A 7,248-nucleotide genomic window follows, 5' to 3' on the forward strand; every position below is an offset into this window, starting at 1 on the left:
CTCATATTTCTCATTGTCTTTTGTGTAAGTTGACAGTGAAGCCTGACAATAGGGGCCCAGGAGCAGCTCCTCCTCCTCCAGTAAAGCACATTTTAGCCCTCACACACAGGGAAAGAGGGGAGAGAGGGTTAATAGGAAGTGGGAAAGGGAATGAGTTAATGAGGAGACAGGGTTACTAGGAAGGGGCAAGTGGCAGGGAATGAGTTAATAGGGAGACAGGGTTAATAGAGAAAGTGGGTCAGGGAATGAGTTAATAGGGAGGGAGAGGGTTAAAGTAATGACACAGGTGGGACATAATAATCACTTTGCGTCACTTTCACTCCCCCCCTCACAACTCCCAGAAAGCTGCAGTTGGTCACGTGACGTGAGAGGAGCAGATCGCTGACATCACTGCGGAGTCTGAGGAATCCCATGTGGCCCCGGGCGTTGCAGCTGCTGCAGGAGTTAGAGAGAAAAGTTCTGATTGGCTCAGGCCTTGCCCTCAAGCACAGGGAGCAGCTTGCTGATTGGCTGATCTGAGACTCCGACGTGCGATTGCCCTGGAGCAACAACTGGGACGTGATTAGAGACAGGAACTTCCGGAATCCTCAGTAATGTCCGCACATTCCCCGCCCCCTCATGTCCCAGCATGCTCCGCGGCACCTCCATCTGTAATTGGTTTTCATTTTTTATTATTTGTGTTTTTTGACTTATTTAGCTTTTTATTCAGCAGCTCTCCAGTTTGTAATTTCAGCCATCTGGTTGCTGGGGTCCAAATTCCCCTAGCAACTATGCACTGATTTGATTAAGAGACTGGAATATGAATAGGAGAGGCCTGAATAGAAAGATGAGGAATAAAAAGTAGCAATAACAATATATATGTAGCCTTACAGAGCATTTGTATTTATATGGGGTCAGCGACCCCTATTTGGAAGGTGGAAAGAGTCAGAAGAAAACTGTAACTGTAACTTGGGCTATTCAGACCAAACGGGTTAATGTGCAGCTAGTGATTAGAGTATGGGTTACATGTGACGCTAAGTGGAAGAATAAAGGTGCGGTGTAGTGTAACTACAACTCCCACAGGCTACCCTGCAATAAAAATGTCAAAGAATGGACGCCAGGAGGTTGTTGCAGTAAAACAAAGTGATAAGAGTTTATTTGTTTGAGACCACAGGTTACTTACAAAGAAATGAGGCAAATACAGAATAACATCAGCAGACAAGGACAGTTGGATGAGACATCTGAATGTGACTCTCCTGAGGATGTAGTGAAGGCAGTGCAGCACCTCCAGGCAGAAATACTCACACATGGTCTGGATCTCACCCAGTGGTGGGGTCAGGGAGGAGGAGCTAAAGCCTCGCACACTATCCACTGTGTCCCTTCACTGAAGTTACAGTGTGTTACAGCCTGGGAAGCTCCTCCCTGTTACACCTACTTGTTATTTCTTACTCTCCTAGAGAATCTATAAGATTATATTCCTGACACTCACTAGTCTCATTCACAGGGTCCCTGCCCCCCCGATTTACACACTAGGGGTTCAGGTCCCTCTAGGGCAAACTGGCTTTACTGGGCCTTGTTGTACCCAGACTCAGTGGGAACATCCAGATGTTAGGACACCAGAAGCCAAAGAGGAACCTCCACCCCTTTCCATGCACTATATTAAAGTGTGGCAGGAAGTGGTCATAACACCTCTTGGCCAATAACTGGGATATGTAAATGATGAGCTACATACATGGGCTTCTGCCCAGCAACTAGGGAAACAGAGGAAGGGTCGGGATTTAAAGCCATAGGGGCACATTAACCCTATAGGTCCCTACAAAACTATCAGAAATAAAAAATGAAGACCAACTGAAAAGTTCCTTAGAATTATTCATTCTATAACATACTAAAAGTTAGCTGAAAGGTGAACTACCCCTTTAATAGGCATCATCGTGTGAGTGATGGAGAAACTCTTGATCCTCTGACCAGGGAACAAAGGGGGTCACATACTCTTGATGCTTTTGTCCTGGGGACTCAATGTGGGCCCACACTTTGCACTTATGGCTCTGAGAAAGGCCATACAGAAAAATAGAAGATCATGTGCACTCAGCTTGTATTTGTCTCTATGTATTGTGTGCTCACAGCCTCATTACACCCCCACAGGGGAACTATTGGGAAAGTTTAATGTACATGTGACCTTCATCAGACTCAAATAAGAAACTCTCTAAATACAATTAATAATTCTGCTTTGTTTCTGAAATAATCAAGTTTATCTTCACTATTCCTCTCTCAGCATCTGTTTCTCTTCATTCTCTCTTCATGCAGCAGTTGGGTGTCAGATATTCACTGACAGTTACATCCAATATATCTTATAGGGGGGCTCCTTTCCTAGTAGATGTATTAGAGATCACTCAAATAACTGATTCCAGTACAAACAAAATATAACAAAATAACTGCCTTTTGCACAAATTCTGCATGTAGAAATCCTACAGTTCCATGTACCCGGGGCCCGAGAAATCCTACAGTTCCATGTACCCGGGGCCCGAGAAATCCTACAGTTCCATGTACCCGGGGCCCGAGAAATCCTACAGTTCTATGTACCCGGGGCCCGAGAAATCCTACAGTTCCATGTACCCGGGGCCCGAGAAATCCTACAGTTCTATGTACCCAGGGCCGAGAAATCCCACAGTTCCATGTACCTGGGGCCCGGAGTGGGGACTTTCTGGTACTGGGGATTGACTTACCCAAGGCCAGACCTTTAGTCAAATAAACTGGAACAATAGGGCTCTGACACGGGCCGGGGGCTCTATGAGGGTCAGAGTGACTGTAATGGGAAATAGTGTTGGGGGTCCACTCAGTGTAACCCCCACAAACCCGCTGCCCCCCCCCCTACCAGCAACGATACATAGATGTGTTCTAACTGGGTCTCTATATGGGAAGGAAACAAAGAATCTGATGCTCTAATAAAATAACCCCCCCTACACAAAAGGGGCCACATTTGGCCAATGAGATTATGATGTTCTGTGCCCATGACTCCCGCCACTCTATACATTCCCCCAACCTTATATTCTGTATGTCACATAGTGTCCCACAAACATTACAGAACTTTGGGTGTGGGGGGGGGGGGGGCGGGCCCTTGACACTATCACATGGATCAGAGGGTCCCTACACTGGGGCAGGTTTGGGGAGAAGCCAAAGAGAGGGTCAGTTTATCTCTCCATGAGTAACCGGGTGCAGTATATTCCAGTTCTGACTGGACCTGGGACATTTGTTTTGTTGTTGTGCATTTTTGGTGCAGTTTTGGAATTCCTCAGAAGTGTTTGTGATGTTCCATCACTTCAGTGTTGTCAGTTGGGGAGGGTGAGAACGTGGTGGGGTCAAAGGACAACACCTCAGTGCCTCAGTCACATGACTCATGACCCCAAACAGGTTTTAGCAGTCGGATCATTGTGACAGATTGCAAGCTCTTGTGACCATAACCCTGCAGTTCTTCACCTTACAGTAAGTGGTGATATTCTGATACAAATTGCAGTTGGTCTTTATTTTCTTTGCCATTGCCAGCTGGTTGTTGGGTACCGGAGAGCACAACTCATTCCTAGTGTAAGAGACAGGATGGAAGCAAATTACATTCATCACTTCCAGGCTGAAGGAATTGGATCAGAACTTGCTGAAGAAGCAAAGAATGAATCTGTTTATTTCCTGCAGTTCTTACTAAAGCAAGTGCAGTAACTGAGCACAATTGCACCTGACCCAGAATTCCAGCATCAATATGTGCCAGGTGCCGTGGGTGCTGGTGTGAGTAAACTGGGGGCAAGGTGCTCTAGTGGGGCAGCACATGGGCACAACAGAAGTCCGTGTTGTACATGCCAAGCATAAGTATAGGTGCCCTAAGTGCAAGATGCTCTATATGTTACACTGGATGTAAATGGCACCTTGAACCCAAACCCTTGATTGGGTGCAGGTTGGACCCATAACAAACTCTAGTCAATTTAGTGCATTTTCTGGGATTATAAATGGCTCAATGGTGACACCTTGTGACAGTTTTAGGAGTGGCAGTTTATAGAAATGACAGCAGGTGTCAGACTGAGCCTAGGGAATCACATTTGTTTGTATGTCTATTTGTATTTCTGTGTGTCTATATGTCTGTCTGTGTGTCTATATGTGTGTCTATATGTATGTCTATGTGTCTATATGTGTGTCTGTGTGTGTCTGTGTGTATATGTGTGTCTATATGTGTGTCTATGTGTCTATATGTATGTCTGTGTGTATATGTGTGTCTGTGTGTCTATATGTGTGTCTATATGTCTGTCTGTGTGTCTATATGTATGTCTGTGTGTCTATATGTGTGTCTGTGTGTATATGTGTGTCTGTGTGTCTATATGTGTGTCTATGTGTCTATATGTATGTCTGTGTGTATATGTGTGTCTGTGTGTCTATATGTGTGTCTATATGTCTGTCTGTGTGTCTATATGTGTGTCTGTGTGTATATGTGTGTCTGTGTGTCTATATGTATGTCTGTGTGTATATGTATGTCTGTGTGTCTATATGTCTGTCTGTGTGTCTATATGTATGTCTGTGTGTCTATATGTATGTCTGTGTGTCTATATGTATGTCTGTGTGTCTATATGTATGTCTGTGTGTCTATATGTGTGTCTGTGTGTGTATATGTATATCTGTGTGTGTATATGTATGTCTGTGTGTCTATATGTATGTCTGTGTGTCTATATGTGTGTCTGTGTGTCTATATGTATGTCTGTGTGTCTATATGTATATCTGTGTGTATATGTATGTCTGTATGTCTATATGTGTGTCTGTGTGTGTATATGTATGTCTGTGTGTCTATATGTATGTCTGAGTGTATATGTATGTCTGTATGTCTATATGTGTGTCTGTGTGTATATGTATGTCTGTGTGTGTATATGTATGTCTGTGTGTATATGTGTGTCTGTATGTCTATATGTGTGTCTGTATGTCTATATGTGTGTCTGTGTGTGTATATGTATGTCTGTGTGTCTATATGTATGTCTGTGTGTGTGTGTGTGTGTGTGTATTTGTATATCCAGTACAATGGTATTTGGAATAATAGCAGTGTGTTTAACAAAGTATTATGACCTGTATACAGAGAAGCTTGTGTACTGCACTAAATTGAACAAGAGAGCTCTGCTTACCCTGCTTTTCACTGACTCCCTTTTGAGGCCCCAGAACTTTCTGCTGCAGTAATAGGCAGGGATCTTATTTGTGAGTGAAGTCAATTGGAAACGTGTTATCAGAAGGGTTAAATAATAGGCTTGGTCAGGACTGGCAGTGGTCATTGGCAGGCGGCAATGTTCGTAGTCAAGGCAGGCAAAGGGTGAAAAGGAATCCGAGTCAATTAACAGGCAGGGATCAAAGCCAGAATAGATAATCACAAGTATATGCTCAGCAAGTCCATTGAGCTGAAAACAAGCTTTGTTTCCAAATGCGCCTTTTATTTTCAAATGTGGCGCTAAAACCTGACGTCAGTGCGTTTGCTGATGCCACAATGCTCTGTGTATACACCCGGCGCCCCATCGTATTTTCATGCACATGCGCATCTGGACTTGCCAGTTACCCACAGCCATTACCCACAGAACTCCAGGGGGGGTGTCACACCTACAGGTAAGGGCTGTTGGGGTGGAACCAAGATGTTGCTCAGTTACTGGGGTGTTTGGGCCCCCCATTTCAAGGGCATTCCGCTTGGGCATAAGGCAACATGACAAGTATTTGGATTGATCCATGATCCCTGGTATAAAGGGATAAATAGGCCCAACACCATAGGATGAGAAACCCCCCCATATCATGATGCTTGTGCTTCACTCTGTACTGGGGCTTCAATTCAGTGTTTGGGGGCGTCTGACAAATTGTCTGCGGCCCCTACACCCAAAAAGAACAATCTTGTTTCATCAGTCCACAAAATGTTGCACCATCTCTCTTTAGGCCAGTCATGTGTTCTTTGGCAAATTGTAAGCTCTTCAGCCTACGTCAACAACAATGGGACTTTGCGGGGGCTTCTTGCCGATAGCTTGGCTTCACATAGTCACTTCTAATTGTAACAGTATCACAGGGAACTTTACTGCTTCTTTATTCATCTTCCTGGAGTTGATCATTGGCTGAGTCTTTTTGGATATTCTTCTATCCATTCCAATGGTCCTTTCCCCTTTTCTTCCATGGCTGTCAGGTTTTGGTGCTATTTGAAAGCATTTGAGATGATTTTAGCTGAGCAGCCTCTCATGTTCTGCACTTCTTTCTATGTTTTCCCGTCTCCAGTCTATTTGTGAATGAGTACAGTACAAAGTACCAGATCAGCAGCATGGCATGACTATTCAATGGCTCTACTGCACCTACAAGTCAATTATTGGCCATGTGTCTGTATCTAGAGAGTGCTACTATATCATTACACATGAGAAATAGAGAGTAAGTGCCATGAGGGTGAGAAACACACTAGGAGGTCTCTGCCCCAAAGAGCTTGCAGTCTAAGCTGTGTGACCCTCTCTTTCTTTATGTGCCCCCCAGACTGAATAGAATTGACAGTATTTTGGCACATTTGGGGGTAACGTGTCATTTCCCCACTTACCTTTTCTTACTGTATCATTTGTTTGCCCCACAAATGGGCACCTGCCTGGTAAGCTCCTCACTGTGCTGCCCTGGGTTATTATGGTCCAGACTCCATCAGTTTCCCAGGGGAATTCACTGGTGCCCATGGGCACAATGAGTCTCGTGCATGGACTCAGCAATGGCTGCCCCCTCCCTGTGTGACTTATTTCTTGGCTTAAAGGAACAGTTCAGTATACCAATCAAAAATGTGTAAATAGATAGACTGTGCAAAATAAAAAATGTTCCTAATATAGTTAGTAAAGCAAAAATGTAATGTATAAAGGCTGGAGTGAGTGGATGTGTAACATAATAGCCAGAACTCTACTTCCTGCTTTTCAGCTCTCTTGCTTTCCACTGATTGGTTACCAGGCAGGAAGGGACTTGATGGGGAACCACATGAGTCACAACTGTTGCTTTTGAATCTGAGCTGAATGCTGAGGATCAATTACAAACTCACTGAACAGTTATGTCCCACGTGGGCCCCCTTATAGTCACTGACTAACTCAGAGTTAGAGAGCTGAAAAGCAGGAAGTAGTGTTCTGACTATTATGTTACACTTCCACTCACTCCAGCCTTTATACATTACATTTTTGCCTAACTAACTGTAGGGGACAAGAGGAATCCTCCACGTGTTTTTCTGTCTGTGACATCATCCAGCCCAGTGACAGGCTGGAGAGC

The sequence above is a fragment of the Xenopus laevis genome, chromosome 7S (genome assembly GCF_017654675.1).
Source record: "Xenopus laevis strain J_2021 chromosome 7S, Xenopus_laevis_v10.1, whole genome shotgun sequence".
In the NCBI taxonomy this organism is placed as follows: Eukaryota; Metazoa; Chordata; class Amphibia; order Anura; family Pipidae; genus Xenopus; species Xenopus laevis.